Below are 20,818 nucleotides of genomic sequence, written 5' to 3' on the forward strand. Positions count from 1 at the left end.
ACCACAAGGGGTTTCCATGAGTGGAGAGCCAGAGGCGTTTCTACCTGCCAATGGGGTCTGTAGAAGGATCGACATGCTTCATGGAGGAGGCTTCTCTAATCTCCAGCGTATCCACTTTCTTCATGGCCACGTCACACTGGAGGGAAAGATCCTAGGACCCTCTGTCAGTGGGGTTCAGCTTCCTTACAGGAAGGTGAGGCCCAGCCGTTCTCACAAGAGGCAGATTTGGCACCTTACACTCATCGGGCCTAGGACCTCCAAGAGCTGCCTGCTTGCCTCAGGGGGCCTAGGATCTGGAAGCCACTTCTTCTGGTTCTAGGGGTTAGACTGGCATGCCACACGTCAAAACACAGGCCATTCCTTGTGACCTCCGTCCTAGGCTTGTCTTAGAGACACAGGATGTTCCCTCCACGAGACCTCCCAGAGAGAGATGGCTCCGGCCTGCACCTCACTGCTTGGAGGCAAGCTTCAGATTCTGGCCCTGCCTTGGGGCTGACATGCCGACACATCCTTTTTGACTGACGGCCCCAGATGCTGCCACACACCTTCTCCTTGCCCTCCTTGGCCCACCAGCTCAACTGCTTTCAGAGCTCACCTCACAGTGCCCCTGGGGAAAAGAGTTGTACTGTCAACAGCTGATGGGTGATGTTATTTCTTGGAAGGACTTCACCAGGGGGTCCTGGCCCAGGGCTCAGGCCCTGGTGTCCCATGTAGAAGTCCCGAGTGCAGAACAAGCAGGTCCCCGGGACGGCCATGCCCAGTTTCTCGGGGGGCAGGTGCGGAGCAGTTCTGTGGAATGTGCAGAATGGGTACACTGGGCTCTGGCTGGGATCAGATCTTGTTCCTGATCTTGTCCTGGTCCCGCGAGACTGAAGGGCTAAGTATTCATTCGTCATCGTGCTCTTTGGTCTTTTTGCGTCTCCTGTGAACGCTAGTGAGAAGGCCCTTAAGGGATAGGGTTTGGTCTTAAGCAAAAGGATTTATCCTGTGGGGAATCTGTGGGAGAGCCGGAGGTGGCAAGGGGGCAAGTCGCAGCTGGGAGAGGCCCACACTCAGCCCTGGCTCTGAATTAGGGTCGGGGGGGGGGGCGGCTCAGGCCCAGCTGCCCCTCTTCGCCCAGTGTCACTACAACTTGGGCTCGTCTTGCAGAACCGTGGGGGGTCAGGGGAGAAAGGGTCGATTTCCAGAGAGCATGTTTGTGCTCAACGTCCTATCCATACTCAGGGTAGCTGGTAGTAGAGAAATGGGGGCTTGGAGAGGCTGGGTCCCTGCTTGCCCTGCACCCAGAGCTCTCAAAGGCCAACTATGAAGGCTTTTCCAGAACTGTGTCCTTCCTTGCTCTGAGAGGGTCAGTGAAGCTTGCCCAGGTTACTCTCGGCTCATTCTGGAGTGGGGAGCCACAGGAACACCCTGGCCGGAGTGTCCTGGCAACTGTGGCCCAAGTAGGCTGTGCTGCGCCCTGACACCACCATCCTCCCGGCGGGGGGGCTCGCGCCCCATCTGCCGTGGCTTTGAGTGGCCTCCGGAGCCTGGTGAATAAGAGTGGCGGCACCTGCGTAATGGATTTCAGAGCTAAAAGCTGAAGGCAAGGCTGGGAATGGGCACCGGCTACTCACATCAAGAGACCCACATGGGTTCTTCCTGGAGAGGTGAGATCCTCCTTCCAAACTCAAGGCAAGTACTAGACACTTTACCAAGTCAGTGAAGGGGAGCCCTCTGCAGCCTGAAGATGGTGCCCACCCTGAACACCCTGGGGAACGCTGGGCTCAGGGCCGCACGTGGAGCCCTCTGCAGGCTGCGTGAGCCGTGTGCCACATGTGGCAGGCTCACTGCCCCCAGCTGGAGGCAGAGCTCAGGCCAGACGACTGGCCGAAGAGGCCAGCACGTGCAGCGACCTGTGCTCAGCCTCCTCGCCTAAGCGGGAGTCTCCTGACCAGAGGCAAGACTGGCAAAGATGGGGGTGCTCCCAGGTGGGCACGGTGGTATAGGTATGGCTAACCCCCTCCGGGGTCCCAGAAGAGCACAGCGACGCCGAAGGCCATGAGGTGGTTTCCAGCTGGGTTTCGAATGTGCCCTCTGGAGAGGGGCTGTCTATGCTTCATGTGGGAAAGAGGCTGTTGGATCGAGCAGATCGGATAAGGACGGCCAGGCCAGTTCCCAGTCCTCCCACGGGGAGCAGCCAGCCAGTGCCGTGACTACCACGGCTTGGGGTCCCGAGTGTCAGAGGCCACGGGCACATAGCTCTTCACGGACGGCTGTCGCCAGGTCGGGTTCTCTGGCTGATAGCGGCACACGGGGTCGGGGTGGGGATCTTCCATCTCTGCCCAGACTGCTCCCACCCTGCACGGCTTGGAGAAGCTTCCCTATGTCTGCACTTCATGAGCCTCCCTTGCCCACAGTCAAGTGCATCTGAGCCTCTCCTTTGGGTCTCCTCCTCAGCAGGGCCTCTGTGGTTCACTCACATTCCCGGCACCTGGTCCAGCACGAGGGCCTGCCCTGGCCCCATTATGTCTCCCAGAGAGAAAATCTGGCCAGCGTGACAGTTCGCTCATGTGAAGGCCCTTTCCTGTGAGGACCTAGATTCTCTGTAGATGTCCTGAGGGAGGAGGGTCTGGGTGGGGCCGGCAATGTTTGTGCCCAGGGCAACAGTGGGGAGCCCCCCAAGTCGGTAGAGACCGACTTAAATATACCTTAAATACTCTCTTGTCTTCTAACCTAATCAACTGTTGCTTGTAAGTCTTAAGTATCAAGGGACTCCGTTCCATGTAACTATCACAGAATGAATGAAGTCGTTTCACCCTCAGAGACCCAGCGTCCTGACTGGCATTCCTTGTGCTTCCTGCACTCGACTCAGGTCCTGCCCATCTCTTCCCAGACAACCTCTGCCGGGGCCCCAGAAAATAGGAACCGGACAAGGCACAGTTGCAAGCGGTTTCTTCGGAAGTTTCCGCAAGCCCAGACGTCTTTATGTTCACACTGGTGGAAGAATCACTTATCAACCCACAAGGAGGGCACGAACGCCCGTAAGTCCCAGGAAGACTTGGCGAGGGTTGAGTAGAGCGGTCCCACCAAGGCCCAGCCGTCTCGGTGGGACTGAGGTCTTAGTCTCTTGTTAGTAGATAGACGGGTGGACGTGTGCAGGGAAGCAGCAGTGTGACAGAACAGAGCAGGTGGACGAGAGCACCTAATTTCTGGGGCGCTGGGCTGGCTTCATCAGTAGAACATGTAACTCCTGGTCTCATGGTCATGAGTTTGAGCCCCATGTTGGTCACAGAGATTACTTAAAAATAAGATCTAATTTCTAATTTCACCTGCTCTGTTTAAGGAGGGCCAGCAGCTCCCTCTGTCCTCAGCTCCCCAAATCCCACATCCAGACCATGGTGGGGCTCCGGGTCTGGCTTCCCACCACACTAACCCTGAGAGCCTGGTGAGCAGGGCTGGGCTGGTCAGGGGATCCAGGTGGGAGGCGGGACCACCTGTGGGGTGGGCTAGGGGGTGGGGTTGGTGTCGGCTCCAGGTGAGCTTGTGGGCTATGTCTGGCTATTGCTGTTGTTTGGGGACAGGTATGGGCCCCTTGTGGATTGCTGCTCTGTTGGCGACCCTGGAGCTCATGACCCCCGAGATGCACAACAGACCTAGTGGGGAGGTTGCTCTGCGGGACGACCCCTGGCTCCACGCTTTTGGCTTTGTCCAGGGGGTGCCTGTGGAGAGCCGGAGACAGAGACAGGCGGTCAGACCATTTTTACCTATAGGGACCTAAGGCCTAGGGACTTCCCCCTTGTGTTGGGGACCATGCACTTCATGGAAGTCGGGGGGAGAGATCGCTGCAGTGAATCAAGTAACAGGTCTGGGAGCCCTTCTAGGCTCTGCCCCAGATGGGAGGTCACGCTCCTGGGGCAGTTGGCGTTTACTATCACTGCTGAGGAATTGAATTTTTAAAAAAAGATTTTATTTATCTGTTTGAGAGAGGCGGGGAGGAAGGAGGAGGGAGGGGAAGAGGAAGAGGGAGAAGCAGACTCCCTGCTGAGCAGCGAGCCTGATGCTGGATCCCAGGACCCCTAGGTCATGCCTGAGCCAAAGGCAAAGGTTTAACCGACGGAGTCACCAAGGTGTCCCAGGGATGGAATTCTAAATTTTCTTTGAATTAACTTAAAAAAAAAAAATACTCAGTTCAGTTATTGAAAAAATTTAAAGGGTGTTTGGAACAACAAATTCACTTTTAAAATGTGCGAATCTACTTTTTCAACTGTAAAGTTTATGAAATCTAAATACAGAGCAAGTATTTTTGATGAAAATTTAGTGTTCATACTGAGTTACGTTGTGTTTTACACACACACACATCAGATTTTGAAGACTAAATAGCAATGAAAGTGCAAAACAATCTCGTGAGTAATTTTTTATTTGACTCTGTGTCAAAATGGTAACATATTTGAATATATTGGGTCAAAATTAAATAACATTAAATTTAGTTGCACCTGCTTCTGGGGTCTTGAGGGCAGGCTGCTCACAATGACTCAGACAGCCTCTGACTGCAAAGGTTGACTGTTACTCCATCGGCTCCCCCTCTTCAGGGTTGGGGTGCCTCAGCTGAGGTAGGGGTGGGGGCTTGTGCAGGTTCTGGAGCGGAATCTGGCCTAGACCCCAGGTTGCTACTACGTTCCTGCTGCCACCTGACGCTGGGCTGGCTGGGACACGCCGGTTGTCCTGCTGTGTGTTTTAGGTGGTGGAACCCTGTTAGAGGTTCAGTCCCACTGTACACTGTCAGCGGGATTCAGGACTCATCTGAGCTTCAGGGCTCAGCTGCCCACTTTTGTGGGCATGGTTTGGTTCTTTTGTGGGCATGGTTTGGTTCTTTTTAAAAAGAGCTGTGCAGGCAATTATAAGGTCCTGTGAAGGTAGAGGAGTCTTTGCTGTCCCTCCGATGACCTGGAGTCTCAGCTCGAAGCCCAGAGGGTCTGGGACTCCAATCTGACACAGCCACTTGCATACACATGGCCTGAGCATCTTTTCTCCCGCTCAGCCCTTCGCCTCCTGGGGCCTGAGCATGCAATTTCTTGCATGGACACTAGGTGTCGCCCTCGCCCCACAAGTGGGCCCGCCTCCCTCCATCTAGGGGTCCTTGAGGGCTTACTGTCCTGTTGGCCCCAGGTAGTTCCGGGAGGGTGTGTCCCCCACTGGCGCTGAGCTCAAGGCAGTGGGCCTGACTTTGATCTTCCGGGGTCACACTCGAGGGCGCGGTTGCTCCCTGAAAGCACAAGCTGTTTGTAGGCAACATCAGGAATTAACTGGTTGTTCCGCAGAATGCTTGCTCTCTGTGCAGGTCTCAGCTTCCTGGTGTCTGAGGCTTACCGGTGGGTGTCAGGGGACTCTTGCACCCTGCAGTGTCCCAGCTCCTTGTCCGTAGACCCTGGGAGTGTTGGTGACTTGACTTGGCTCGTGTCCTTATTTGAACAGGGATAGGAGCTCCTGTGGGATCTAGTGAGGGGAGGCCCTGCTGAGACCTTGTTGCTGGCCCCAGGGTGCCTGCAGAATGCAGACCTGTCCTCCTGGGCCCCCTGATGCAGGGATCAGGTGGAAAGGGACCACCACCCACGTTCTGTAGGCCACCGGTGAAGAAATGAGGGTCCGACTGGCGAATGTCTTGCTCAGGGTCACTCAGTTGTCTTCTGTCCCAGTTCCTTCCCAGAAAAGGTGCCAGTTATGGGTTGAATCTGTCCACCCCCAAACCCCGCACCCCCTTCTGTGTCGTAGTCCTAACTCCCAGAACCTTAGAAGGGACCTTATTTGGAAATACGGCTATTGCAGGTATAATCAAATAAGACGAGGTCTTACTGGACTCGGGTGGGCCCTAATCCAATGGGACGTGTCCTTTAAAAAGGAGAACATTTGGACACAGACGAGCACACAGAGAGAATGCCACGTCAAGGTGAAGGCAGAAGTTGGGGTGATGCTTTTATGTTACCATTTTGCCAACGGAGTAGTAAGCTGCCAACACAGCGGCAGAAGCTAGGGGAGGTGCCTGGGACAGATGGGCCCCCAGAGTCCCAGAAGGAGCAGCCCTGCCAACACCTCGATCTCGGACATCTGGCCTTCCAGGTCAGCGAGACAACAACATTTGGTTGTTTAAGCCGCCAGTCCCCAGTACTTCGTTAGGGCAACCCTCGCACACTAGTATGGTGCCTAAGTCTGAGAAGCTGTTTTGGATCCTCAGTTCTTCCCCTCGGGGTCTCTAATGTGATCAGAGGCTTCTCTCCTTTGTCTCTTTATTTGGCCTTCTGACTGAGCAAGTCCTCTTCCTCTTCCCCATTCTTCCCAGCTTCATATTATGCCCCTTGTTTCACAATGACCCACCCTGTATCAGTCCCCTACAGAATCCATTCTTTTGGGAAGATGAATTCTACCAGAAGGCAGCAGGTAAGCGATTTGATTAAGCTGATTCATACTAAAGGGTGAGTGACTAACACCTACCTAATGTGATTTTAGGGAGAAGCCTCCTGTAGCTCTCCCACAGGCAATTAAGTGTTTGAGAGGAGTTCAACTCAACACTTGTCGAGTGAAGAATACTTCTGTCGTGTGTTTGCCTCTAAGTTATCCATTAAACATGTCATGTGTTTTCCTTATGATGAAGGCAGAACTCTGGAGCCTGTGTGTGTGCTGCTGTCCTGGAAGCCCAGGAGTGTTCCGCCTTCTTCACAGGTGGAGGATTTCTGTGCAGATCCACCCCTAAGCCTAGCCATAGAGGCAAGAGCCGGTCTTCCTACTTCCTTCTGCAGTGGGAAGGACCAAGACCTGATGCAGGGATCAGGCCAGCCCTCAATAGCTCTTCTCCCCACTTCTACAGCTCTGCTCTGTTCTTTTAAAAATGGGTTTGCTCACAGGGCTAGGGCTGTTTTTTTTTTTTTTTTTTTTTTTAATTTATTTTCAGGGTAACAGTATTCATTTTTTTTTTAAAGATTTTATTTGTTTATTTGACAGACAGAGATCACAAGTAGACAGAGAGGCAGGCAGAGAGAGAGAGAGGGAAGCAGGCTCCCCGCTGAGCAGAGAGCCGGATGCGGGACTCGATCCCAGGACCCTGAGACCACCACCCGAGCTGAAGGCAGCGGCCCAACCCACTGAGCCACCCAGGCGCCCGTATTCATTGTTTTTGCACCACACCCAGTGCTCCATGCAATCTGTGCCCTCTCGAATACCCACCACCTGGTTCCCCCAACCTCCCACCCCCTGCCCCTTCAAAACCCTCAGATTGTTTTTCAGAGTCCATAGTCTTCCAATTTCCCTCAACTGGGCTAGGGCTGTTTTAGTTGCTCTGACCAGACAGGTTGCTCCTGGGGATAGATGGTGCTGGCATCCAGGACTCGTTGGCTTCCTGGGCGTGGGACTAACTGGGCACGATGGTAGCACCAGCAGGCCACCCTGCCTAGCTTTAATGAGGGGTGACCCATGGTCTTCAGCTGCAGGGAACTGGCAAGAAGCAGAGAGCCAAGGGGTTCTGGGAGGAGGGCAGAAGGTGCGGCTATCTTCTGAACTGGGGGCAGGAGCCGCTTTCTTCAGGAGCCTTGTAAAAAGTGGGTAGAAGCTCTGGTCCCTGGGCCAAGGGCTGGGAAGGTGAGCAGGGTCCCTGGTGGGTAGAGAAATGGGCTGGCTGAATGGCCCTGTCTCATGCTATTCCTCCTCAGGATGGAAGGCTCTTCCTGCAGTGCTGGTACACCTGTCCTGGGGAAAGCCACACTGTAGGGGAAGCTCGTGGTGTAAGAAGTGGCCCACTTGTGGTGATGCTGTGAACCCATTAGATGCTTGTCCCACCTGTCACAGCCCTCAGTGGGCGGATGGACTGGGCAGAACAGAGAGTACATTGGGGGAATTCAAGGAAAGCTTCCTGGAGGAGGTGGAGTTTGAGCAGGGCCTTGAAGGATAGAGGGATTTGTTCTGGCGGAACGGGCTGGGAAGCCATGCTGATGAGGAAGCCCTCAAGTGTGGACCATGTAAGCAGCAGGCTGCCCCTCCAGGCCCTTCTGGAGCCCTTCCAGCGTGGACAGCATCACCATGGGTCTATTGATCCTAACTTCTGCACCCACCTCTGGATTCCCTTCTTATCTCCAACGTGCTCATCGTGTCAATTCCTTCTCTTGTCTCTGCACATGCCAGCCCCTGCCTGCTTAGCTTTGCCATGGGTTCCCTCCACCTCGTGCTCTCAGGCTCTTGCTGAAATCCCGCTATCATGTCTGGCCTCACTCCTAGCCAGTTAGTGAAACTTTACCTGATTTCTCTCAGCCCAGCCTCCACCCTGGAAAGCACTCCTTTGACCCCTGGCTTCCCTCTGTCACCATTCAGCAAACACTGGTTGAGCCTCCAGCTCGGCTGGGTGTTAGGGCTCCTTGCCCTCAGCCTGCAGAAGGTCACAGCTGTGGGGACCAGAAGACACACGAAGCAGTCCCCATTCGGTCTGGCCAGGTCTGGTGTGTTGCGAGATGCAGACCTGGCCAGCTGAGAGACTGGGTCCTTGCTGAAGCCTTGGCCACCTCCTTTGGCATCTGGAAGTCATTGGGCAGGGGGTGCCCCAATTAGCGAGGCCCTCTTGCTTGGGTGCATTCTTGTTGTTCCCTGAGGTATTAGGCTACTCAGGTTTTAGGAGGGACCATATTTGGAGAGCCTGGCTTCCTGGTACAAGTGGGAAGGCGAGGAGGATCAGGCCTGCTGCTCTCAGGGGCGACGCCATCAGGAACGAGATCGCGTTTCTGTTTCCCCACAAGCCTTGGGAATTGAAATATGTGCACAAATATAATTCATAAATCGATGGGCTTTCTTTTCCCTGTTCCCAGGCTTCAATTTCCAGAAACAAAACGTGAGTGTTATGGCTGAAATTCTCCTAGTTTTAGGAAACCCACCATAACCCAGATTGTTTATGCATAGTTCGCATATTACATGACAGGACTGGTTTGGGGAGTAACGAAGGGTCACGGGATTGCGGTCACACTGGAACAAGACGATCTGAGTGTGGTGACCCGTTATTTATAGTATTTAAACGGCAAATCCTGCCCTTAACCTCACACCCTCCTCCGTCCCGCCCCCCAGGAAAAACGGAGGGAGTGGAGCTTCTCCTGCAAGCCGAGGCTGCAGGGCACAGCCACGGTCTGTCACTCACGGAGAGCTGCGCATGCGCCCATCCGCGTGAGGGCGCCTGTGCGCGTGCGCACCAGCGCACGCGGTCCGCGTGGGAGAGAAGATGGCTGAGTCTGGGGTGGTGGGGGAGCGGGCTTCCTAGTAACGCGAGCCCTCCCCTCAGTCTCCCCATCTGCAACATGGGTGTGTGACGCCGACCTCCGAGTGCACCTGGGGGTTTGTGATACATGTGTGTGTAAAGAGTGCAGGAGGAGGGCTCCCAGGCCTGCCTGGGGATTCCGAAGGCTCCGGGATGCTCAGGACGCTGCTCTGGGTGCACAGCCGCCAGGCAGGTTGGGCGAGAGCGGCTGCCGTCCCTTCGGCTCCCAGCCTGAGACCCACTGCGCAGGGCAGCTTCCGTAGTGTGGGTTTCCTCCCACCCTGGAATACGGTGCCCCCAGATGAACAAGACACATCGGCTCTGTTCGTTTTACCGCAGCGCTCAGGCTTGCTGGATGCTCCCTGCGAGGACGGAAACCTGCCGCTGCCTCCACGGACAGTTCCGACAACCCCTTCTCGGGAAATCCGGGCCTCTGCGACGTGAGGCGGGCGACGGCGTCCCTCTCGAGACTGTGGCAGGGATCGCGGGTGCTCTTCTGGAAGGTGTGCCCTGGACAGGTGGCAGTGGGGTTGCGGGCACCTGCCTAGGGCCCCTCCCCAGGTGCAGAGCCCCCAGTGCATCCGCCTCTGCCAGGATTCCCAACGCCCCACTCCTGCCCTTTTTTGGACCCCAGAAGAAGGTTTTCAAATGGCAGAAGCTGGCCGAAGCACTAAAGATCATAATTTGGGTTGTTTTGACTAAGTTTCTGCTTTCACTTAATAGAACTCCTAGTCTGCTGCCCTCAGTGGAGCCTCAGTCCTGTCTCCGAGGTGTGCAGGGCACCATTGTTTTGGAAGATGGCTTTGTAGCAGTCCCCACTCACCATTGCCCCCCAACCCCCGCATCCTTGTGAGGGGCAGAAAGGGTGCAGGGAACGTAACTCTTCCGAACTGGAGAGGACACCTTCTAATGGGAAGAATCCATCGTGGCCTCTGGCACATGTGCTCTTGATGTGGCTGATACACCATGGTTCCTTCCAGGACCAGGTCTCAGTTCAACCAGATACATGCCCACCCTCTGCAGCCCGTGCCTGGCCCACCTGGCTGGCTGGGATAGATAAGGAAAGGGTTCAAGCTCTGTCGGAGACCCCTCTCCCTGCTAATCGCAAGCTGTCCAGCGGCACAGCTGGAAAATCAGAAGGGATTGAACCTTGGGTCCCTTCCTCTACAGCAGACTGGTGCAGGAAGGAGGAAGGAGGAGAAACTTGGAAGTCACCTGGCTGCTTCTCACCAGCCCTAGGCCCTCCGGCTTGACGACTCAGGGGTCATTGCTTTGACGCATGGACTGGGAGTTCAGTCCTCGTACGTGAGCAGTGTGGAAAGCCTCTTCCTTTTAGATGCAGCAGAAGCACCTTAGTACTTGCCTTTTGCACAGGCACGGCTTTCTTCTTGGAGAAGGAAAAAAGGCCATTTTCACAGTGAAACTTGCTTTATTCGTCGTAAGAATAACGGTGAGCCTCTCTCTGAAAGCCACTTAATTATGTGGCAAGCGCCCTGCTGTGGGGCGTGCTGCAGAGGCCTCCCGGCCAGGCACCCTCCCCTTGTAAGTGGTAAAATACACAGTACGATTAAGTAGCACGAGAAACTCGAGTGTTGTTTCTGAAGACATCAGTCCCTGTTTGGACCGTTCTGATTTATTATTAATTTGGGGAGTCTGGCTTCTCCTTGAAAAGCATGGAATGTGCACTTTTTAAAGTAATTGCAATCAAATCTCTCCCTGAAATGGGCTTTCTAGTTCCCCGGACACCGGGCAGCAGTAGTCCGGGGGTGGGATGCGTTCACTCTGCAAAAATATTTCCCTGAGTGCTCTTTCGGCGCTGTTCTCCCACACTTCTGTCAGGAGCAGGGTCGCGTTGCTTCCCAACCCCAGATTCTCTCTTCTTCATCTTTGAAGACTTCCCGGGGTCTAAAAGATGGAGCAGGGGGCCTAGGGGAGGCCTAGTCTAGGCGCAGCACCGCTGTGGAGCCTGCCCCTCTGCGCCCTTCTTGTAGGATTTCCTCTAGTTTGAGGAAACTAGGGAGAACCCAGGAGGTGGGTGCACATCTGTGTTCGATGAAAACTGACCCAGCGCTCCCCTTGCGGTGGGGTCTGCCTTAACTTCCCTGGTGCGGTTGGAATTGATAAAATGGGTTATCGAGTTATTCTCCTGATGGGGCCTGCGGTGTCGGAACCAATCCAGGGGCTAAGAGGTGAACTGAGGCGGGATGCAGGCTTTGCTCCATTTGGTCATGGAAACTGGGCGCTATGCAAATCTGGGAGAAGTCAGTATTAGGGGCAGCAGGTTTTCGGCTGAATCGTTCGGGGAAGTAAAGTGAAAACCCGTATTTTGAAAAGTTCATGCTAGGAGAGGAGACAGAGGAAGCAAAGAATTTTTATTTTTTCCTTTCGCCTTACAAGGTAATTTTAACAAATAATAATTACCCTTTGAAAAGTTGCCAGCAGCGAGTGAATGAAAACCAGTGAGGGTTCAGAAGTTCGAGTCCTACTCTAGTTTCACATAAGGTACTTAATGGTCCTTTCCCATCATTGAGCACAAATACATATCCCTAAAATTTCTCCAAAATTTGATTTTGTTCTCTGTTCCAAGGAAAAAGTGTTGTGAACAGTCTGAGCCCGGTTTCCCTGGCCATGGCAAATTGTTCTGAAACTAGCGCACAGGAACTGGATTTTCACAGTCCCCTTCGGAGGGGCCGTATGTCCCCAGGCAGTGGGGAGCTGCCCCTGATGTGGGTTTCTGGGAGGGGGTGCTATGTGGTGGTAGGGGGAGTTCCATACAAATTGGATACGAATATAATTGATATTTAAGTCTCTCCCTGGAAACTTAAACTTTGATAGTTTACGTCTCTGCTTAATAGTATATTAAATCATTTTATAGCCCTTAACAACTGTTTAATCTTTTTCATTGTTGAAAAATGATGTCATTGATCTAAGCCATGTCAGAATATGCCAGGAAAAACTTATTTAAATGTACCACCCTTTGCCATGGCATTCGGGGGATTCGAGGGACCTGTGTGTGTTTTAGGGGGGCCCGCCTCTCCCACAGTGAGGTCTCACCCTGAACCAGCTCAGAGACAAAGAATCCTCAGTGGTTGGAGCCTGCGGGAGGCCAGTGGGGGAACGGCTGAGCCTGAGTTTTGGCCCTTAGGCTATGGTATTGCGGCCATCTAGGATTTTGGCTTCTAATTGGGCATTGTTGAAAACACGCGTTTCTGGCCGACAGCATGTTCTATGATCTCTCACTGTGTTCAGCAAGGTTGTTAGTGCACCATCACAATTGGAGTGCTCGTGGCCGGAGTGAGGGAGAGTGAGAACAAGAGAGGGGGAGAGTAAGTGCTCTGTTATTCCAAAAACAAGTATGCCTTCTCCTTGGGAATGACACCAAAGAATACCTTCTAAATGAAGTATGTTTCCCTTCAGAGATTACAGCATCAGTGGATCAAAGTCCCCTGGAAATAGCTTCTGGCAGCTCCAAGGTTCTCTGTAACTCTTCTTTGACTTGAGCAGGGCAGCCCTGTGCTGGGAGTAGCAGCTGACCTGCCTTTGGAGGCCGTGGGGCTGGGGCTGGGGACAGATAGGTGTCCTGTGGATCTGTTGACCGCTCTGCAAACGCTGTGGCCTCATGTTGGTTTGGGGTTGGTTTGGTTGGAAGTGGTTTTGTTGCTCTGGAAAATGGATTGTGGCGCACGGGCTGGCTCTCTCTGTCCAAGTAATGCAATACAGGCATCTTCTAAACTTAAACAAGGCTTTGGCAATGCTGGTGAAATGTATTGTCGTCGGCTCCATGTCCTGACGTCCTCCATAGACTTGAGGAATGTTTGGCCCTCGGCCCCTGAGCCCTTTCTGGTTTAAGTTTAATGAGAGTCCGGGCAATCCAAAAGTCTACCTGGCAGCAGGGAAGAGACCCTTCACGTTAATTATTGCTAAGCTCAACTGTCTCCTTCCAAGCCCTATATACAGGCCTACACATTTGTATACATTTTATATGGTCGATTTCCATTATAAATTGCCCATAAATTAAATACAGATTTTCTTGGGAACATCTTAAAAAAAGGGAAAAGATCCGTGTGATCCATGTTTCTGGTATTGGAGGTGATGTGGGTTACAAAGGGGGAGGGTGGGCTGTGTGCTGACTCCCCAACATGGAGGTCACGCGTCTGGGTTAAGGCAACCTGAGTGGTGTGTGAACGGATATGCAGCGTGCTTTTTCTCCATCTTTCCTGTTGTGAGCTGCATATCGTGATTTTGAAAAGAATGGAGACTGATTGATTGACCTAGACAGACTGGAGCGGGTCCAGAGGAGGACCGGAGGACAGTGAGGGATGGGAGTGCTCCCCTCTCTCCTCCAGAGAGAAGCTCGGCTTGCTGTGCTTGTGTGGAGGCGAGCGCTCCTGGCACTGAGTCATCATCGTTGTGAGGTGTGTTTTCAGCACAATCCGTGGCTAGTAAGGAAGTATTGATGTACATTAAATAAGAAGTTAAAGCAGATTCAAGGTTCATCTCTAAAATGTCCTTCTCATTTCCACATCCTTACTGAGTGGAGAGCTGAGGCGGAAGTTTGAGCTGGACCCCATAGAATTGTGCCCATCCTCAAGCCCGTGTTCCCTGTGCTTCAGCGTTTTGCTCCCTCAGGGACTTTGCACGCATTGCTGCCTTCCCTCTTTAGGTCTCTACTTGACAAGGTCTTTCTGACCACTCTAAAATGTATTCTGAGTACTCTCTCCTCCTCCTTTATTTTTATCTCTGTTAGACGTTCTGTGCACTTTATTTATTATTATTATAAGCAGTAGTAAACATAGGATCCATGAGGTAGGGGTTTTTGTCTCTTTCATGCTCTTTTCTGTTCCAGTGCCTAGCACCTGGTAGGTGCTCAGTGAAATGTGTTGAGTGAACGTATGAATGAATGCCCACCCTTATGCATTTGGAAGTCATCAGTTGCATGTTACAGAGGAAACAAATGTTGTGAACATGTAAATACAAATTTCCACCAAGGAATGAGCTGACTTCCAGGGGTGGGAATGCCTGTGGAGGAAGTGTCTAAGACAAGTGAGGACGGCTGCTTGTCACGGAGGTTGTTGAGAGGGTAGGATTTTATGATCCTAGGCAACCTGTCTCTCCTTCTCCATGATTTTCTTCAAGGCCTTAAAATGTTCTCTCCTGGGCTCTCCTGTAATTCAGGATCTTACAATTCTGGGTGCTTCAGGGGCACTTGTCCTGGATCACATGGCTCTGGTTGGGCTGAGCCCAGGTGGCACAGGTGTCTTGCTTAGCATGGGAGCTGTCATCTTGCAGTGGATGGGGTGGCCTCTGGGCTGGCCTCCAGCAGGTGGTCTGGCCCTGGTGGTCTCTGGGCCGCCTTTATCATTGTCTCCTGGACCTTTTCCCTAGGGCCCAATGGTACTGCAAGTTAATCTGTTCCCAAGTGAGGTATTCGTTTCTTTATTCTCCATTTAAGTGACCATTACGTGTTATGTTCTCCCCTTGAGTCTGCTTTGGTGCGTAGCTCCCCATTCCACCAGGTACTGGACTTGACACTTTCTCCCTCCTCCTCTCCTGCCAGCCCTAGCTCAGACCCTCTCAGAGTGGGCGGAAATTCTGGGGTTCAGCAGACCAGTTAGGATGTCTAGGCCTGGGCTCTGCAGCTTCAGAGCTTAGATGAGAGAGTTTCTAGTAAAGCTTCACTGGGGGAGCTCAGCTGGAGTCATGCCTTGGAACAAGAAGAAGCCAGCTCTGTGAGGACCCAGGGCTACAGAGCTGGGAGCAGAGAGCCCTGCTGGTGGATGCAGTGCAGGACACCAGACCCCTCTGTGTGCAAGGAGGACCAGCAACCACCCACTTCCCCATCTTTAGGGCAGGCCGTGTATCAATGTGGGGCTCAGGAATTACAGGAGGGATGTTGGGCATCCCAGCACTCAGATGCAAAGTGTAGAAAATGCCATCCAGAGGAACCACTTCCCTCGAGTGTTCAGAGCGCCTGGGCTCCACTACAGGTGAGCTGAGTGACCTTGGGTAAGCCATTTGACTTCTCTTACTGCAGTTTCTGTATCTGTAGAATGGGAACTAGCCTCGAATCATGAGGTAATTCTTTTGAATGTTAGATGGGAGGGGATTTTTCTTTTTATTGTATGACTTTGTGTGCTGTTTTTCTAAAATTCTATATAGGCATAAGTTTGATTTTAATAGTATATCAGTCTCTGCTTTGTATCTTGGGGTCGGAGATGGTAATAATCAGCTTCTGGAGCCCTCAGTTTCTTCTGCCCAAGTCCTTATTCTGAGGCCGTGACACCCAGATGTTCCCAGGAAGGCCTTCATAGAACTCAAACCACTCCTCTGCGTTGGAGCCTAGAAGCACGTGCTTGGAGGGAGCTCCCCTATTCCAGCTCAGAGCCCATGGGGCGGTCAGGAGACCCTATGCTTTATGGCCCTGGGTGGTGCCTGAAGTCTTCTCCACTTGGGCTTCATAAATTATTCTGTGGGATCCATTAGAGCTGGGTGGGGAGCAAGAGAGTGATTTTATGGGTGATTTACACATGGCCTTTGAGATCCCACATGTTGCCAGCTGGACAGCGGCTTCTGGCTGCTTCCATGGCAAAACCTTGGCCCAGAGGGGTCCCCACAGTGTGACATCACTCCACATGACCTGTGGCTGGGCAGAGGGGCTCCAAGACCCCACAAAGAGGTCGCCTCCAGCAAATCCAGGAAGGAGGTAAAGTCACACACCTCCATTTCTCCATTTGTTTTCAGGAGGACTTGGAGTTTAGTCCCCATGGTTGACAGGGCTTGCCCCACTGGAGTAAGAGTCCTCTCAGGAAGAATCATGATTTTGGAGCCAGCTGTACCTTTGAGATCATAAAACCCAGCTTTGGATTTGATTGTGGGATAAGAGGCTTAAGACATTTCTGAGGACCATGTTGTAGGTCCGCAACAGGGCTGAAACCAAATCTCTTTCTCCTCCTTCATGTTCCCTTTTTGGACTAAGGGGAAGGGGAGCTGAGCGTGGGAGAGGCTGATGACTCTCCCTGTCTAGATGGCAGTCTTCCAGAGACCCTGAGCTTGTGGGAATGTGGTCCTCCTGCCTGGGTGGGGTGTCTGAGGTTGCCTTCCTAGCCTGGAACCCCCTCCCCCACCCCTACACTGGGCTCGATGCTGCTGGGATGTCCTGGCGCCTTCCCTGAGGCTGTGTGGTATGGCCAGGGTTGCCAGAGCAGTCAGCACCACGGGCTCCTTCCTGGACTAGGGTGTGCAAGAATGACTCCTCCCTCGTACGTTCTGTTGATGGTGGCAGCAGCTGGGCGCTGGGGACTCATGGCTTCAGCTCCCTCAGTGTCCCACCTGATGTCAGGGAAGGAGGAGGCCTGGCCTGGGGAATGCACTTGTGCTCCTCTGGCTGTGTGGCTTTGAGAGAGTCCCTTTCCCTGAGCTTTTCTGGGAACTGTTGCTTCTCCCCGGGGGCATTTTAGGCCTTGATTCTATAGAGCTGTGTGTGACGCCTCCCTCTTGCCTCTGCTTCTGTCTTCTTCTCTGCGTTGTGGGTTCATGCCTGAGCATTTATGGAAGACAGAAGTCCATCTTGAAGTTCTTTATAAGTTTTGAACAACAGGGCCCACATTTTCAGTCTGCCCTAGGCTTCTGGAGTTATGTAGCTGGTCCTGTCCCTACCCCCAGCCAGTCCCCACTACCCCTCATGCAGCTCAGGTGGGTGACTAGGGAGGGCTGGGGTAGGGGCAGAGCAGAGGGCACTTCTGGGTGGTGGGGGCACTTGCCGGCTGGGATGCGACAGGGTGGGGTTGACTTCCAGAGACTCTGAACTTGGCAGAGCTCTTCTTGGTAGCTCACGGGTCCTGCTTCTTGTCGCGCTTATCCATTTGTTCTCCATTTAGAGTCCCCACATTCTGCTCATTTCTTACCCCTTTCCCCAAAGCTTCTGTTTTGGGGGCGGGTTTTATGGAGTTCACCATTATAGTGGTGGGGTTAGGTAGCAAAACGACCTGGAAATGCAGTTTTAATACAGTGTTTTATTTCTTACTTGTGCTTTCTGTCCATCACAGATTGGGGGTGGGGATTCCATTCCATGCAGTCACCCAAGGTCTGGAGCTGATGGAGGCTCTGTCTCCTGTACCCATACTGGCTGGGACTACACAGTCTCTTGATTGCTCTGGCAGGAGAGTGGCATGAGTGGCCCCAACTGCTCTTGTATGCTTCAGCTTGAAAGTGACATGCTCATAGCCCTGTTGGCCAGGATTAGTTCTGGGGCTCATCTCACCACAAAGGGGCTGGAACATGGCGTCGTCTACTTCTAGGCAGAAGAGAAGAAACAGATACCGAGGAGCACCAGATATGTCTAGTAAAGTAGGCCCCAGAAACTTCTGTCCAATTGGTAAATAAATGGAAAGAAAGAGAACTACTCTGCCCCCATCTCTTCATCTAGAGAGAATTGTGTTGAGTCTTTACTTGAGAATATTTCTAGTATTTGCTGATGACTTACTGAATGTAAAGCCCTTAGCCAAACTCTAAATGTCCCTTGTGGCAGAAAGACGCTACCCATCTCCTGTCGTGGGGTCTGGAGCGTTAGTGAGCCAGGCCTTCCCTGTGTGTGTGGGGGATCTCCTGGGGTTGAGCAAAGTCACAACAGAGGAGCTGATACAAAGCAAGTGCTTAGTATGTGTGGGTATAGACTGTTGGCAAATTTTAATTCTGATAAACTTAAAAACAAGTGTAACCAGTATGAATTGATCCATACCATTTGGGTGTAAGAACTGTGTAATATGATTTTTCTAAATCATATTTGGCTCAGTCCTCAGCCCCCTGACTGCTGGGATGTCTGAATTTGTCATTATTTATGTCCCCATCACTCCTGTCCTCTTCTTCCTCTTCTCTCTTCCTTCACTCCTGCAGGGATGGGTAAGACCAGGCTACAGCGCAGTGGGCTGCAGTTTCCTCTCTGCCCAGGACTGTGTTGCCTACTGGGAGACAGGAGGTCCTCAGGTAGCCGATTCCCCTCAGTGTTACCCTCAGAGTGGGGGCCCTGCCGTGTCTCAGGGGACTGTGTTTCTCAGCACTGGATGTGGTGGCACTCGTGAAGCTAATCCTGCAGCCAGGGCCAAAGGGGACCCTGTCCTCCTTGTTCCCAAGCCTCCCCACCCCAGAGCCCTAGTCTGAAGTCCCTCCTCTGTGGAACGTGGTGGCTCTCAGCCCCATGGCCACTTGATTGCGGGAGGTCTGCCCGTTCCCCTGTGTCCATCAGTTCCACCAACACTCAGGGGTATTAACGACCAGCCAAAGTGTTGCCAGAAAATTTAATTATGAGTTACCTCATTTCATTCACATTTATGTGGCCAAAGCCCATCGCAGACAAAACACCAATAAAAGCCGAGGCCCAGGGAAGCGCAAGGGTGTAGGGCCGAGCAAGCAGGGCTGTTCTCATGGCCCAAAACTTGTCTTTTTTTTTTTTTTTTCTTTTCCTTTTTTGGCAAAAGAAAAAATGAAATAAGTTTAAGAACAATGTACAGTCCACATTTGATGGCTGTAGAACGCGTATGGCCTTCAGCTGCTTCCAGCAAATTATTCATGATTTATTTGAGCGTTAGCTAGACGCTGACACCATGTCTCCGGACACTGACTCAGCCCCCGATGGGGCCCTGTGTGGGGGCTTCTGCTCGGGGCCTTGACAGGCTTCCATACCTGAGCCAGGTAACTCCCCTTAGGAGCAACTATGCTCACACCTATGGATGGGCCCTGGAAAGTAAAGGGATGGGCCCCGAAACTGGGCTTGAGGACGCGGGCGCCATCAGGCTGTCCTGGGAAGAGTCTAGCACAGGCAGCCGCCCAGGCCCCAGGCACCCTGGCCGAGCCCGGATTGTGATGTGATTTTCATCTGAGGAAAAGAGCCCTCCTATTTGCATTTCTTATGGTTCACAACTGGGGAGTAATTGCCCCTTACCTCACCCGCTGTCTCCCAGTGTAGCACTTTTACCCTAAAGTGGTCCTACAGCTTGGGTGAATTGGAACTCTGGCCCTTCATTCAGGAGATTTCTAGAGCCCAATCTGTGACCTTTTCCAATTCCCTTTTCTGTCTGGGCCCTGATTTTATTTTGTCTTTCAAAAAGTAGGATGTATCCAAAAACAAAAACAAAAAAAGTTTTTTTTTTTTTTTTTTTTTTTTTTTAAAGATCTGCAGGTGCCATTCTTTAAGCAAATAGCTCCATATATAGAATAGATAGCCTCTCAATTTAGGACCTTTTGAGAGGGCAGGGCAGAGACAATGCTGCTCATGCCCCATCCTACCTTGTGCCTGCTGTCCGCGTCCCTGACATCTTGTAAAGGACTCTGTATCCTGAAGGGCTCCATTCAGCATCGTTTAAGAGCCACCAGTGTGGGTCATCTGTAAGGACACGGTGATATGTGACATTTGGATTCTTACCTCATCCCTTCCTGGATAAAACAAAATAAAACCAAAATGGCTACAGAGCTCCCATAAGATCCACAAATTAGGGCAGAGAAAACTCACAAATTTTCTCTTTCTCTTCTGTGGTTTGAAGACTATGTGTTGACCACTGGATGCCCTCCATTCCCTGGGCCTTCCCTTGTCATCTAGCCAGGTTTGTTCTGGTTCTCGTGGTCATCCCTCTACTGACCTAGGGGAGCTGTCAGAGCCTTCTGTGACTTGGAAGGCCTGGGTCCTTGAAATTCTCGGGACGGAACACTTGGAGGGGTATGTTGTCAAGGTTTCCCTTCTCCTTGGGAGAGGCCTCCAACCCCCCCCCCCACCCCCCCCACCCCGTGGCAGGAGTAGCCGAAGGGGGGAGGTGATATGGGGAGTACCAGCAGCTGGGCATTTAGGAGGGCATAGTTTTTCTCTTCCAATTCTAGTGGGGTAAGGGCCATCTGCTTAGTTCATAGTAGATGATTAATCCGTATTTATGGCATAAACGAAAGTGAGGCAAAATAAGAAGGCAGATTTCAGCATTCGGGAGAAAATGCCTAGATTGCAGTCATTCCCAAGTCTTGGCCACTGGTGGTCCCGAGTCAGTGTTCGGTGGTCCTGTGGCAGAGGCTCCAGGCTCAGAACACTGGAGGGGGTTGGTGCTCGAATGGCTCCCAGTCTGCTTTCTCCCCACCACTCCTGGCAGGGAGGTCTTCGAATCCACAGAAGAAAGATGGCCCACTTTGGCTATAGCAAATGCCTGGACAAAGTGACTTTCCTTGTCCCAGGAAAGCTGCCTTACTCTTGCCCAATTAGCCTGGTGAGGACTAGCCTAGGGAAATATCCACTTGTTAATGGTGTGGAGACTGAGCGGACAGAGATGTGTGTGTCCTGGGAGGCTCAGCCTGGAATGCTTCACTGCAGGCGCCAATCACAGGGAGCCCCCCATTGGGTGGCCTAGTTCTTTCACTGGGTCAGTGCGGTGGATCTTGCTTTGCTAGGCTCATGTTGCAAGTGAGTTTTCAATTTCTGGGTTGGGAGGGAGGCCTGGTATTTTAGCTTGGCTTTTCTTGGGTGAGGAGTTGCAGCTAAGTTGTTGGCTGTACCTGGCCTAGGAGGTTTCCTTTCTGACAAAG

At 52.5% G+C, this 20,818-nt stretch overlaps 1 long non-coding RNA gene across 1 annotated transcript; it reads right to left on the reverse strand.

Moving 5' to 3' along the window:
• Nucleotides 1–17,260: 17,260 nt before the first annotated feature.
• On the reverse strand, nucleotides 17,261–19,926 carry LOC131808230 (uncharacterized). Its single transcript, XR_009344737.1, has 3 exons — nucleotides 19,767–19,926; nucleotides 19,544–19,640; nucleotides 17,261–17,555 (listed from the first exon to the last, which is right to left on the reverse strand). It is a non-coding gene; the product is annotated as an uncharacterized LOC131808230 (long non-coding RNA).
• Between the last annotated feature and the right edge of the window lie 892 nt (nucleotides 19,927–20,818).

The sequence above is a fragment of the Mustela lutreola genome, chromosome 9, assembly GCF_030435805.1.
Source record: "Mustela lutreola isolate mMusLut2 chromosome 9, mMusLut2.pri, whole genome shotgun sequence".
Lineage (NCBI taxonomy): Eukaryota > Metazoa > Chordata > Mammalia > Carnivora > Mustelidae > Mustela > Mustela lutreola.